The following is a 15,575-nucleotide window of genomic DNA, read 5'->3' as shown; positions in this document are numbered from 1 at the left end:
TGATAATAACTGACCATTGTATCTCTGCCAAGACAACAATACGAGTATTTCAACACTGGACTAGACAGTAAGAAAAACTATAAAAAGACATCACCACACTGACAGAGTTCTCATATCACATAGAGTGATAGCGTTGTGATGAGGAGGGGTAGGTTGAGAAGGTTCGGGCATGAGGAGAGGATAGAGGATGACACTTGCGTGCAGAAAGTGGGAAGTGTGAACGTTGGGTATGGGGTTGTGAAAGGCAGACAGAAAAAGACCTGGGACGAGGTCATAAAGTGTAACCTCAGGGATAAGGGACTCAATAGGGAGGTTGCCAGAGATTGAGCAGCATGGACAGCCGCCAATAGGTGACCAAGACCAACGCATGCAAGCATGCGGGAGTACTTATAAATGAAACGAACGAAACCATTTAGCTAATGCAAATGAGAAAATCCAAAAATTTTCCAAGTGTCTTTAACTTCACCCTCCAGTTTTTTTTTTTTTTTTTTAATCTCTCCCAAGTATATGTATGATCTATACTCACAAGTATACTCAGTGATCATTAATAGGCATAATAAAATGGTATTATGTGGCAAACAAGTGGGATTGCCCGTCTACTTTGACAGATGATAAAGTATCGCTTGGTTGTTTGGGGGAGAAGAAAATCCGAGGCTGAGGGGTTAGAGGGGCTGAGCAGTGCCTCTCCTTGAAAGCTTAGATTACCAAAACCCTCTAATTCAATTACCGTGGAGTTATCAGGAGCCTGTCTTGGGCAAAAGCGCCAAAACAGCAAAGACTGACACGGAGGGAAGAAAGGAATAATGAAAAACTAGCACAAAGCCAGAGCATGGCTATATGGCACTAAGGTAGAAGGGAGAGGGGTAAGTAATTATATTAAAAGTATGATATGAAGTGCAGTCAGAAAAGTGATGATATTGCTAACAGAAACATTGAAAGAGTCACCTAAGGAATCAGTAAGTTGGAAATGTAGTGAAGAAAGGAAGAGGAAAGCTGCGAGACTTTGTTGGAATGTAGACAGGCAATCAAGAAAAATATGACGGAGAGTCATGGGACAGTTACAGTGAGTTGACGGGCTGAGGGTCATGGCTCATCAAATGACCATGGGTTAGGCGGCTATGGCCCAAGCGACGACGAGCAAGGGCAGTCTCCAATCAATGATTGGGGTGGGCTGATGTGTGCCAGGAAGAACAGAGGGTTCAACACTGTGAAGTTTGTGTGAACCTGTTGGTTCCACGAGGATTGCCAACGATCATGGAAGAGACGGGTTAGAAGAGGGAAACAATGAACGGCAGGAATGGGGCGGAGGGAGGACCTAGAGGAGAAAGCAGCAGAGCGTGCCAATGAGTCAGCTTGTTCATTACCTGCAATTTCAATATGGCTAGGAACCCAGCAGAAACGAACTAACTTTTTCCTAACAGAAAGGCGGAACAGCCACTCCTAAATTTGGGTGATTAGATGAGAAGGCGTGGTGTGAAAGAAAGTGAGCGCACTGAGAGAATCGGAGAAGATAACATAGGTGGAGGAAGAGAACCTACGAAGAGATTTCAGATAAAAAGATTAGCATACAGTTCTGTAATGAGGATGCTTGCAATGGAGGGAAGTGTACACTGGAAGGTGTCACGGAACACAACAGCAAACCCAGCACCAAGACAAATATAGAGCCGTCAGTAAAGATATGCGTGGCAGAAGAATTAAGTTCGATAAAAAGGGAACGAAGAGTATCTGAGGGAAGAAAAGACTCAGAACAAGAGAGAAAGAAAGGGCAGACCAGAGCAGGAGGCAGAAGCCAAGGTGGCAGAGAAACTGGACGTAGTGGAAGAATAGAAGTAATGGCAAAATCAACAGACTGAAGAAGGATGGGGACCCAAAGGGAGAAAGGAAGGAGATGGGAGACCGAGTGAAAAGAGCGTCGGAGAAGGTTAGGAGGACGGAATAACTTATTTGTGGGGAGCTGAAGGAGATCCGTGTGGGACCTGATAGTGAGAAGAGAACTACGATATAAGAGAGGGAAAACGCCTGATTCAGCACAAAGACTTGTAGCGGGAGTCGACCGAAAATCACCAGTTGCTAAACGAAGACCAGTTTGATGAACAGAATCTAGCTTTGAACGAGTGAGTGGAGTCAGAAGAATACACTTGGCAACCATAATCGAGTTTGGAAAGAATACAGAGTGATGACGAAGAAGTGTGACACGATCAGCACCCCATTACAGATGAAACAGTGTTTGCAGCAAACGATGATGATGAAAGGTTGAAGATTTGTGGAAAGAATCATGCGCATTCCAATTTAATTCACAGTCATGAGACCAAGAAATGTCGTAGAGGATCGGTAGGAAAGAGGGATGATATATAAGTACAAAGAATGCTGTGGTATGGTTCACGAACGAGTAAACGTTACCGCACAGGACTTAGAGGTAGCAAAATGAAAATCATGAGAAGTAGCCCATGCTGAGGCAGCATCTATGGCTGACTTAAGAAGGGATTGTAGCCAAGGCAGATCTGAAGCTGCAGCATAAATAGCTAAATCATTAACTTACAGAGAGGCCAAAACAGAAGGGGTTAGAGAAGAGAATGCCGTTTACAGCTGTAACAAAAAGGGTAGTACTAAGGATGCAGCCTTGGGGGACACCTTCATGTTGGGTGACGGTAAATATGGCCTCTTAGAAGGACATGAAAGGTTAGGAGGGCAAGAAAATTTTGAAGGAAAACACTTACCATGCAGACCAAGGGAATAAAGACAACGAAGAATGTGATAGCTCCATGCCATATCATAGGCCTTTTCTATTAAAAAAAAAAAAAAAAAAAAAGATGGCAATGACCGACTGGCGGAATGAAAAAGCAAGGAGGATAAAATATACGAGTTTGAGGAGAGGATCCAAGGTGCTCCGTGCATTGAGATACCCAAACTGTAAAGGGGAAAGAAGACTACAGGATTCAAGGTGCACCATCCATTCAAGCAGTTTACCTATACAACTAGTCAGGGCTATGGGACGGTAATCTTGAGGATGGTGTCCAGGTTTAAGATACGGGAGGACGATCACTATACGCTAATCAGAAGGAAAGAAACCTTCAGTCCAGAAAATGTTATAATGGGCCAAGAAATGAATTCCCTGAGATAGGCATCAAAGGCCATATAGCCCCGCTAGGTTACAGAAGGGAGCTACCCCTCCCGGCAACGGTAGCCCCGGGCGAGGCTTGAACTTGCGACCCCCCAGCAACGAGCTCGATGCTTTACCACTGAGCTACCGCGTCCCCAGAAAGGCCAAGAGAAAGGACGTGGCTTCTGGGGAGTGATGTTTTAATGTAGTGTAATGAACACCATCAAGTCCTTCACTTGTATATTTACAGGATTTACAGGAAAATGACAACAACAAAGAGAAAGGGGATCGTTAAGAACTCACTCAGCTGACAACGTAAAAGAAACTAGTATGGATTCAGACTAAAATAATTACCAAAGGCATCTGCAACTAAGGAAGCATCAGCTACTGACTGGCCATCAGCATGAAGAACCGGGCTTGGGGTGGGATATGCTTGCCTGATAAACTACGAAGTCGGGACCAAACTGTTGCAACAGGTGTATTTACAAAAATAGAAGAAACAGTGTCTCTCCAACTAAACGCTTAGCCTGTAAGATGGTACAAGGAAAGGCAGCAGAAGCTTGGAGAAATATGAGGAGGCTACGAATCCGATCCGGGTAGACTGTTTACGATAACTTTTCCAGGTGGCACATTTCACACAAAGCGATCGCGAACAAGTATTAGTCCACCAGGGAACACACTTGGCAGTAGACAGCCATGTATCACGGGGAATGGCAGTGAGATTAGCACTTCAAACCAGGACAAGGAAGGACAACATATCTTGTGGAGACGAAAACACTGTAGGGGAAGAAAATATCTCCCAGTCAGCAGCATGGAACTGCCAGAGAGAACACAAGGGAGAGGACAGTAAGGGGCAAGAGAGAGTTTGACGGGGAAGTGATCACTAAAATGACTGTCTTCTAATACTGACCAATGAAAACGGAGAGAAATTGAAGGTGAGCAAAGGGACAGATCCAAACAATAGAGGGAATGAGTACGGAGATCAAAGTAAGTAGGGGTGCCAGTGTTAAGGATTAAAAGGTCGTGAGAAAAAGAAACTGTTCTAATAAGCGTCTTCTAGTGGTGATCATAGGGTCACCCCACTGGGAATGCTGGCAATTAAAGTCACCAAAAAGAAGAATCGGAGGGGGAAGGAAATGAAGGAACGACACAAAGTTAGGAAAATCAAGAGACAGAAGGAGAGAAATAGAGAAAGCTAACAGTGATCCACTGACGGGGAAAGACACGAGCAGAAGTATGAGGAATCGATGAAGAAACAGGAAGAGGTTCAAAAAGGGACACCATTGCTGATAAGGAGGGCAGTGTCATATGAAGGAGGAGATCTATGAAAAGTATAGCCAGGAACAGGAACCGGGGAAGTATAAAGAAAAGTTTCTTTAGAGAGAAGAGAATTATGGGAGGATGATGGGTACGGAAGCCTCTAATTTTCCCCTGAAGGAGTGCCATGACTATGGAGAATCAAATGTGGGAGGAGCACAGCGATTGTTTACGGCACTGAGGGAGAGAGTATCCAGGAGGCACATGTATATCAAGAATTGAAGAGATCGGGGAAGATATGGAGGCCGTAGTGATCACAGTGGAGGCAGGTGGTTGAATAGAGGAAGAGTGGGAAACAGAAGAGAGGGGAAGAGGAGGTGCAGGAGAGGTAGAAAGAATGGGAGGGGAAGGTTCACGACAGGTAGAAGGAATGGAAGTGAGGAAGGGGGGGGAAAGTATTTTTGCAGTGACAAAGGTAGCCAAGGACGAGGTACAATGAAGATTATTGATGATACTTAGCAGGGATTCTGCATCCATATGAGTGGTCGAAGGTTGAGTGCCAGCTGGTGATATAGCATTATGGCACTGTTATTTGGAGGAGGGGGAACACCAGATAGGCTGGGCAGAAAAGGAAGGGGGGGAGAGACTGGAATACGAGATGGAGAGGATACAACAGCACGTTAACGCTTGTTAGCTAGGGGAGAAGGTGAAGGAGAAGAATGGGAGTATACTGTATGGGAAGGAGGTGGGGTAGATGCAGCAGAACTAACAAGAGGGAAAAGAAGAGGAATCAGGAAGAGAGGCAAGAGTAGCAAAAGAATCTGAGAGGCACGGAAATAGAAACACTGAATGAGCTTGAAACTTGTGACATAGGAGTGGGTCGGGCCACACGTGAACACGAGATGCTAGGAGGGTGCCCCAAGTGACGTTCTTGTTGACGGGCTTCTAGGAGGGTAAGCCCCGTTTTCCACCGAATATGGGACACATCGGCCTCAAAAATATAGATAGGGCATTTTCTACAGGAGGCTGTATGATGACCCCCACAGTTCAGGCGGGATTGGAAGGTCGATACACAAGTGGACGCTGTCCAGCTTAGGAGCAGTAGAGGCAAACTGCCTATGACCAACAGTACACTGCTGGGAGGCCAAAACGTAAATAGGAGTGCATTGACGAGGGAGAGGAACGTATTCTTTGACATATAGGACTGTGCCTCCAATAATAACAGGGAAGGAAAGATCTTGGGATTGAAATACTAGTTTGGCGATGTTAGCCGGTTGTTGGCAGCGTCCTCGGGGAGGGATCATACACCATAGGACTGAAAGGATCTGGCGACTTTGTTCGGAGAGAATAAGGTTCATGTCTTCTGTGCGTCAGTAAAGTTTCTATTTCCAAAAGACGTGGAACAGAGAAGTCAGACAATGCCTGCTGCAGAATTCAATTGTACGTCTGGAGTCGAGAGTCGTTGGGTCGTATAGAGATGTAATGTCGAAGCCTTCCTGTCGTAACTGGGAAAGATGAAGCAAGAAGTCATCTCTTTGGGAACTGATGTTAAAATATTGCGACCAGGTCTGGGGTCCAAAAAGAGAGGTGGTCAAGGCCGGGTTATTGAGTTGGGAAGCAATATGAGGACGGGACGAAGATGCCGAAGAAGATGGAGGAGGGGACAGAGGCAGATAGGGTTCAAAATTTACTATACTGTAGATGATGAACAGGTAGACAGAGGTGTAAATGGAAGGGACTGCGAAGCAGGAGATGGTGTAGTAAAGTAGGATGAAACAGGCAGAGAAACAGTGGAAAGAGCCAGAGAAATACCAGGGAGAGAAGCTGGGGTCGTCATCGCGGTAAAAAAAAAAAAATATTGGCAGAGCCGGGAAGGGGGAACCAGAAACGATTTCCATGATTTCCTTTGCGAAGGAAAAGGCTCACCATGACTACTGAAAAGGATTATTTGGGCAGAACCCAGAGTCCAGAGGTCCGGTCAATGACTCAAGCAGGGATCAAGATCCAAGCATGCACTCCCTACCGTACCCAAGAAGGGATAGCAACACCGTGTGGGAGAACAAAATCTTCCAGCACAATGATGGGTCACCGACTATTGGCCGAGAGTCCTACCACTATGCAACAGTACCCCCGGATCCGAAAGCTGCACTCAGCAGCAGTTCCGCCCCTCCAGAGGTCTACCTTCGCAGAGGTCCACACACTGAGGTGGTGCCGAACCACCATGATACCTACAATTGGCCAGACAAATATCCCACGGGCACACCCTAATACATCGTGTTGCAACATATTAAAGATCACTGATGAGAATTTTGATGAATGTGGAAAATTCCACTCTAATTAAAGCCAAAGACAGAATAGAAAGGATAGGAGAAAAGGGAGGAAGAAGTAACAGTAGAAGAGCCTTGCACAATTAGTTGTGGCAATGACAGAAACCCAAGAAGAGAGGGGATGGCAAAATGGAGACGCAAGTGCGGCATCCACCTAGTAGCCAAACTTCCACACACCGTGGAGTTCATTAAGGTACCCTGCTATGGCTCCCCCACACATCAAGTCCCAGTCGACATCTCCGAAGCCCCCAACGACAACAACGAGCAAGGAAACGAGGGGGGGGGGGTGATATGAAGGAAGCAGGATGCTGAGTGCACGTACTATGATTGTGATGTAGGTGTTACTTCACTGCACTGGCGTTCTGAATTTCTGAAATAAGTTTTCCACACTTGGCGGCATGCAAACAATGAGATGATGTAGTGATTAACCAGGTATAGGATTGCCTCGCCACACAGATTACAGCTGTGCATACTATACCAGTATACATGGAGGGTCTACTATACAGTACTGCACTGATCATCCATTGTTCTGACCTGAGCCCTGTATTCAGCATGGGGCCGAGAGATGGTGTACAAAATGTATGATAAAACAGAAGAAGGTGTATGATATGTACCTTCTGTGGTCTCATTTTCCAACAAGTCCATGGCCATATTCTAAGTGGCATTGGAGGCTTCACAGCACCTCTTCCTCAATAGTATATTTTCCACATTACACATTTCTTATCCTCTTTTACAATACCGAGGCAAACTGCCAGCACTAAAAATCAGTATGGAATATCAGGGTTGCTGAGAGACACCTTTAGGCAATGGAAACGAAAAATCCATATCAGGACTGCTGAGAGACACCTTCAGGCAATGGAAACAAAAAATCCACGTGGCTCCACTGCCTGGTTATACGGATATCTATCAGCTCCTTCTGTCCACTGAAAGGAGGATGGTAGATTGCAGAAATGCAACTTCAGCCTATAGGCCACTAGGTTCACATTCAGATGAAACTGAGGACACAACAACAAGCTGTATTATGCCAAATAAATAAAAATGAATAATGCACTATGAAGCCTCCAATGACAACAAAAATACAAACCCCCTCCCACAACAGTGAATCACAGATGAATGTCCCGTAGTCGCTTTGAGATGCCGTAATTTGCTGCATACACTTGTACTTTATAAGATACTGATAATATACTCCTTTTACTTCTTTTCTATCTTACTACCTTTTCCATAAGCTGGAAAGTTTCTGTAGGACTGGACAAGACCATCATTTTTACAGCATTTATACTGACTGTATATAATTGTAAACTGTGTAAATAAATGTAGGCTTTTCTATTTGTTTAATTTCCACTTCATGGTATCAGATTAAATAACATAGACTCTAAGGAGTCTGACTTGTAGTGCATAATGAAGGTGACATCTTCCATACGATAGAAGGTTTGCCGCTTTCAATATTACCCTGAACCTCACTTTGAAAAACCTTACACGGCTTGAATATACTCACAACAACTCAAAAGTATTCTTTTTTACCCAATCAGTAATTCCACATCTCATTCCTGCTCCATTTTCTTCCACCCCAAAATGCCCATAAAAATTCTCTAGTACTTACACCATCCGTCCTGCTTATGCCTGAACATGTTTCGAAAAAGGTCATTTCTACAGCTTATGAACTATAATTTTCTGTTACTCCCTGACCAGGTTTAATTTCCATATAAAAGTGTTAGTAATAACATACAGGTAGGGTTCTCTTGACCTTTATACTTGCATCTTTATTCTTCAAAATACAATACTACCAAGTTTTCCAACTAAGCATCTCCTCTGAAGTGGTTTCTTTAACCTGACATTCCATTCAGCCATGCTTACTCATAACAGCTTGCTTGTTCATGTATTTATAAAGGCTTCATTATGCTTGCATGTGTCGACGTTGGTTACCTAATCTTGGTTCTCCACGCTGCTCGATCTCTAGCAGCCTTCGTATTCAGTCCCTTATCCCTGAGGTTACACTATGACCTCATCCTAAGTACTTTTTTGGTCAATCCCTCACAATTTTACCCTCAATGTTTACACCTCTCACCGCTTGCACATAGTTGTCATCCTCCATCCTCTCTACATGCCCAAACCATTTCAGTCTGCCCCTTCTCATCATAACACTAATACATTCAAGCACCATCCTTCCTCTCTGCTCCTCATTCATATTCCTTAATTCCTCCAGTCCTATGCATTTAAAGATGTACTACACATTCATCATTCTCATTTCTGTACGTTTGAGCCTACAAATATCCACTTCCTTCGCTGTCCAAGTCTCACTACTGAGTAATTTTATACTCCTAACATACGCTGCAGAGAAGGACCCCTAAGCACAGAGGGAGAACCCTCTAAATGCTGGGAAGGGTAACAACTCCATAAACTTCTTCCAAATACTCCTTACCCTTTCTTCAGCACATATCATGTCATGTCTCCAAAATAATGAAACTCCTTCACACACACAATAGACTCCGCAAGATAATCCATTCACATTTCTCACTCTCTGCATGCTCTCCCCAACACATTACGCACACAAAATCAGTGTTATTTTGCAACCTAACCCTAGTACTGCTACTCGTACACCGATAGAACAAAATTAATGATATATCAGACAGGTGGCAGTACTGTCAGAAAAGGCGTGTGCCAATGCGCAGATTGCCATATGGGTGGGGAAAGTAACTATTTTGTTCAATGTCTGTGATAATGTGAGTGCATAAGAGATGTAGTTGATGTTAGGGGTAGACTGCAAAATAATGCTCATTTTGAGTGTGTGGTATGTAAAGGAGAGCATACAGAAGCGGTGAGATAGGAAAGGCTCAATCTTGCTGGAGAAGTCTCTTGAGTGTGTGGAGGAGTTTAGTTGTTTGGGGGACATGTCATGTGCTAGTGATGGAGGTGACGCTAGCTCTGAAGCTATTGTAAGGAATGGTTAGAGGAAGTTCTGGGAGTCTGTTGCCATTTCTCACCCTGAGAGGCTCCCCCTCCATGCTAAGATCCTTGTATGTGGTATTTGTTAGGAGTGTAATGTACGGCAGTGACACCGCTGGGCAATAAATGAAGAGGATATTCGTTGGCTCAAACATATATAAATCCCAAAGATTAGATGCATGTGTAGCAGTGTAGTGCGTCCTTGAATGTGAGGCCTGGGGGGCTAGGACTGTAATTGAGTTGAGAGGAAGGATGGACTTTGAATGTATTGGTGTTCTGATGAGGAGGGGTAGACTGAGGTGGTTTGATCATGTTCAGGGGAAGGAGGGTGACAACTGGATGCTGAAGGTGAGAGGCGTGCGGGTCGAAGGTTGAGTTGAGAGAGAGAGAGAGAGAGAGAGAGAGAGAGAGAGAGAGAGAGAGAGAGAGAGAGAGAGAGAGCTGGGACGAGGCCACAGAATGTGACCTTAGGGAAAAGGGACTGAAACGGGAAAGGGAGGGTACCAGAGACTGAGCAGCGTGGTGAGTCGTCATTAGGTGACCAAGGTCGACACATACAAACATGTTGGAGCCTTTATATATTAATTAATACGATTACTCTCAAACCCTTGTCGAATACCTCATTCCATCTCTTCACTTCCTAAATATTTCTTCCGCTATCCTTTCATTCACCGTGATCAACACCAAGTAATCAGCGTACAACAACACCCACGGAAGTCCGGTCTGAGGTTACACTAGAGAGCTTCCAGCACCATGATAAACAATATGGGGCTCAAACCTGGCCCCTGATGCACACCAGTGTTCGCAGAATTTAATTGCTCAAACTTATGTTCACTCCCACCTGGGTGCAAGCACCTCCATACAGTGCCATATCCTACCTAACCAACCATTCCTCAATTCCAAGATTTCTCACTGCCGACCTCACCACCTCCCTGGGAACTGTCAAAAGTCTTCTCCAAATCAACAAAAATGAAGCAACTCCCTCTTCTTTCCATTATATTTTTCCTGAAGCTGTAGGGCAATGAATATTGCATAAGTGATTCCTTTGCCTGACATAAATCCAAAATGAATCTTTTCAATATTCACTTTTTCCTATATACCTTCAAGGATTCCATTACCTTCACTATCTGGTCCAAACCCCCTATGTCTCTATACTCTCCTCTTTCCAGGGCACCACCCTTCCCCCTGTACACATTTACAATCATGCTCATACATAAGAACTATCATATATTTCAACAATCAACTATCTCACGCACCTCGCTTCCACTTGCACCTTATAAATCATCCTTGTTTCCTCTCTCATCATATACTGCCGGCCAGACACTGTTCTGCTACTGGTACCATGAAATCCAGTACTGTACTACCTGTTTCATGGTCGGATTGTCGACGACTAAAACCTGCATTCCCACTGGTCTAGGCCAGTGAGGAGCGTGACTAGACACCCTGCAGGATGAAAAACAAGACCTGTCAAAGGGCGGATGAACAATGTATGCCAATGGCCATCTAGTACGGTAGGTGCTGCTCGTTAGCCTTGGTTGGCAATCCACCTAGAAGGAAAACTCCAAGTTAAAACATTGGGGATTCCACACCCATGTCCATATGCTAGTGGCGAGCCCTCTCCTGACTAAGAAGGTTGGGGTGGGGTTCGTGTCCCCTCCCTGTAAAAAACAACCAAGTGCATAACAAGAGAAGGAAGAGGGACAGGGGTGTTACCCGACCATGACCCAGTTTTACCGGGGGGTCCTCCCTGGGTTGACAACCTGGCAGGGCTTTTAGGGCCCTGTTATGCTGGCATCCACTATGACAGTTGCTGGGTAAAGCCTACGGGATCCCCAGCAACCTGTTCATGGAGGGGGAGGAGAACCCTCCTTTTTGATTTGCGTCACGGTGGTGCAGAGGACATGCAAGCCCGAAGCTCCAAGCACGTAACAAGAGAAGGAAGAGGGACAGGGGACAACACTTGTTGCCCAACCATGACCCAGTTTTACCTGGGGTTCCTCCCTGGGGTGCCAGCCTGGCAGGGATTTTAGGGCCCTGTTATGCTGGCGTCCACCATGATGCTTGCTGGGTAAAGCCTACGGGACCCCCAGCAACTCGATGATGGGGGGATGGGACCCCCTAACCCAGACCCTCCATTTTGATTAGCGTCATGGTCGTGCAGAGGACATGCAAGCCCGAAGCTCCAAGCACGGGTTTAACCTTCATAAGGCACTGCAGGTGGGGGCTTGGAATGCTCTAAGCGCCTTTGTTGTCATGAGAGTTGGGACAATTGGGGGTTGGCATAGCTGCACTCTCTGAAGTGAGGTGACCCGGGCATGGGAAAATGGTTACACATTCTACTGATCTGGCTGTGATGATGGTGCCCATTTAAGGGGTGTCGCTGTGGCAACTGCTGCTCACATTGTCTCGTGTCAACAGGGTTACTCCGGTTGATGATCGTATAATGCTGGTGAGATTGAAGCACTCCTTGGGCATTATCTCTCTTACTGCAGTATACGCTCCAACTGAGATGAGTGATCTTGAAGAGCAGGAGCTATTCTACACCAAACTTGACTCTGTTGTGGAACAGTGCCCCTCGCGGGATAAACTCCTAGTCTTGGGCGACTTTAATGCAGTTACTGGCACTGACAGGGAGGTCTTCAGGGATTGTGTAGGTCTTTGTGAGTCTGGAACCAGGAATTCCTATAGTTACCTTCTGAATTTGGCAAAATCCCATAAGTTAGGAACTGTTGGATCCTGGTTTCAGCAGCCAAACCTTCACTGTTGGACTTGGTATCCCAGTACTGGAGGAGTTGCTAAGGAGATTGATCACATTCTTGTTAGTACTCAATGGAGGATCCTTGGGAACTGCAGAGTTTTCAGGAGCACAGAGTTCTTTGCTACAGGTCACAGACTTCTTGCTGCTCCTCTAGGGCTACAAATCAAAACTGAGAGATTCTCTAAATGCCATCAAAAAAGGTTCCATCATGAGAAACCCAGGGATAAGAAGTGTGCATATGAGTATGCAGTGGCAGTCTCAAATCAGTTTGAAGTGCTCAGTACTGTTGAGGATCCTATTGAACAATGGGACAACTTTAAGCGTGCTACCCTGGCAGCAGCTGACGAGTGTATTGGAGACCGCCCGAGATCAAGGAGGGGACTCATCACGCGGGGGACACTGACCACAATTGAGGAAAGTTGTGCTGCCAGACTTGCTGGGAATCGGGAACAGCACAGACTTCTGTCTTGACAGGCACGGATTCCACTGAGAAGGGACAAGGTGAGGTATGTCAGGGAAATCCCCGAGTAGGTGGAAGGCCGTTTTCATGCAAATGGCCTTCAACCCAGCTACCGAGCCCTGAAGAAGTTCCACTCTAGACCCACCTCTCAAGTAAACTGTTTGGACAGCAGATGAATGGCTCGTGTCTGGGGCAAGTGAGTTTAGAGCTCGTAGGACTGAGTACTCTGAGCAGCTGTATATAGCTGAACTTCCTAGTGGAGGGCTTCTGTTGGCTGGTATACAACCACTGACTGCTGTCCCACTAACTGACAAAGCCGTGCCTTCTCTAAACGAAATCAAGAAGGCAGTGGCTAGGCTGAAAAGTGGTAGAGCTGCTGGTGTCTGTGACATTCCTGCAGAAGTGATCAAAGCCGGGGACGAGGCCATGATCAGGGGGTTACATGTAGTCACAGAAGCCGTTTGGCAGGCTGGTACGATTCCTCCTGACTGGACAAAGAGTTTGGTCACCTCTTTCTGGAAAGGAAAAGTAGACCAGTGTGACTGTAGTAACTACCATGGTATTATAGTGCTCAGTGTGCCGGGCAAAGTTCTTGCCATATTCTCCTGATGCTTATCTGGGACCATCTGCTAGAGTTTCAGAGGCCTGAGCAATCTGGACTCATGCCCAGAAGTCTACTGCTGACTGTATCCTAGCTCTTCGAATTCTTGTGGAATGCCGTCTTGAGTTTTGACAAGGTCTGCTAGCATCATATGTGGATCTCAAGAAGGTGTTTGACTCAGAAAAACGGGAGATATTATGGGAACTTCCATGACTCCGTGCGATCCCCGCAGGAATAATCCGACTGACTGCTGGCTTGTATTCAAACGTTGAGAGTGCTGTCAAGTGTGGGGAGAAGACATCCAACTTCCCTGTAAGTTCTGGTGCAGGACAGAGATGTATCCTTGCCTCCACACTTTTCAACACATGTATGGATTGGGTACTGGATTGGGCTATGAGTCGAAGTCACTGTGGGGTATGAACTGGCAATTTCAGGGTTACCGACCTTGACATTGCCGATGATGCAGTTATCCTAGTGGAGTCACTGGGGACACTACTGAGTGTCCTCGAGGAACTTCACGAGAATGCGAAGCCATTGGGCTTATAGGTCTCTTTTGCACCAAGACCAAGGTCCAGGCATTTGGTGGCTTATTGGATAAAGTAGTTCCATCTTCCCAAGCACGTGGTGAGGATATAGAAGTCTTGGAAAGATTCACTTATCTTGGTAGTGTGCTCCTTAACAATGGTAGATCAGACAGTGAGATCTCTCATTGCACTCGTCTGGCCTACGGGGTTATGGATTCACTTAATTCGGATATTTGGCACTGTCGTTATCTGTGCAGAAGAACAAAAGTTCACATCTTCAGGGTACTGGTTCTCCCTGTCTTACTTTGTGACTGTGAAACATGGACACTAAACGGCGACTTGAGGTGGCAAACTGACTCCTTTGGTACTAAGTGTCTTTGCAGGATCATGGGATATTGCTGGTACAACCAGGTGCGTATTAAGTGACTACTCTGTGAGACTGAATCAGGGCCTATTACCCACATAACATGTCAACGTCAACTCAAGCTATATGTGTACATGGGTCGCTTTCCTGAGGCTGATCCTGCTCACAGGGTGATCTCTGAATGAGTTAACCCAGGGTAGAGGAGGCCAAAGGGAAGGCCACGTAACTCATGGCTGATGCAGGTCGATCACTCCTGTCGGGAGATTCTTAGAGGAATAAGGGTCGCTGCCTGGAAGGTTGCACAGAGGGATCTGCGTGGATGGAGTCAGAGGGTAGGTGCGGCTATGTGCCCCATGGCGTTTGCCCCTTCTTGACTGATTAATTACAAATAGTGCATACCAGAATATACTGTGCTATAGTAATCCCTCGATTATCCGACGTAACAAAGCCATCAGTGTATCCGAATACGGACGAAATCCGTATATGGAGCAACGTTCTACCCACCAATACCCTACCCATACCCAACGTATATGTACACTCATGATTACTAATCTCTGACCAGAGAGTTAGCCAAAGTCTTGGCCAGGCATAGGCTACACAGTCAGACACGCTCAACCATCATTCCAGAAAGGTTTAGTGCTTCAATGAACAATTTTCTAAGCATCACTGAAACACTTTCGCTTCACATATTATATTGCTTCACATATTATATTACTTTTTCAAGTAATACATATGCATTTTAAGAAACAGACATGAAAATTGGTCATAGCTGTTACATTATTTATAGTATGTAATGAGTGTGTGATGCTATTTGGTATTCATACTTTTTCATTACTTTGTTTATTATATCACTGACCTACTTCTTGAGGTGAGCCTTTAACCGAGCTGTTGTTAGGTGACAGCGGAGCAACACCCACGACTACCACAACAGCCGGCATCCACATGACATATTCTAAGTATATGTGCATTATTATACTGTACTTATAGCACTGACAAATATTCACCATTAGTTTCTACTTTGAACGAAATTTTTTTTCTGGTGATAACAGGCCGTTACCATCCAGTGGGAATGATTGCGCTATTCCTAAGTGACGTCTTAACTGCACGCCCCCTCTGGTCAAAATGTGTGCCAGTTAATGCTGTTAATTCATAAATGAGCATTATAGATGATGCCAATATCCACATATAGTGGCACATGCCTATTTACTGATAGAAATTGCCCAACTGCAGACTGACTGAAG

Source organism: Coenobita brevimanus, chromosome 22 (assembly GCF_032717465.1).
Source record: "Coenobita brevimanus isolate Jiangsu-jjx chromosome 22, ASM3271746v2, whole genome shotgun sequence".
In the NCBI taxonomy this organism is placed as follows: Eukaryota; Metazoa; Arthropoda; class Malacostraca; order Decapoda; family Coenobitidae; genus Coenobita; species Coenobita brevimanus.
This window is presented reverse-complemented; position numbering follows the sequence as displayed.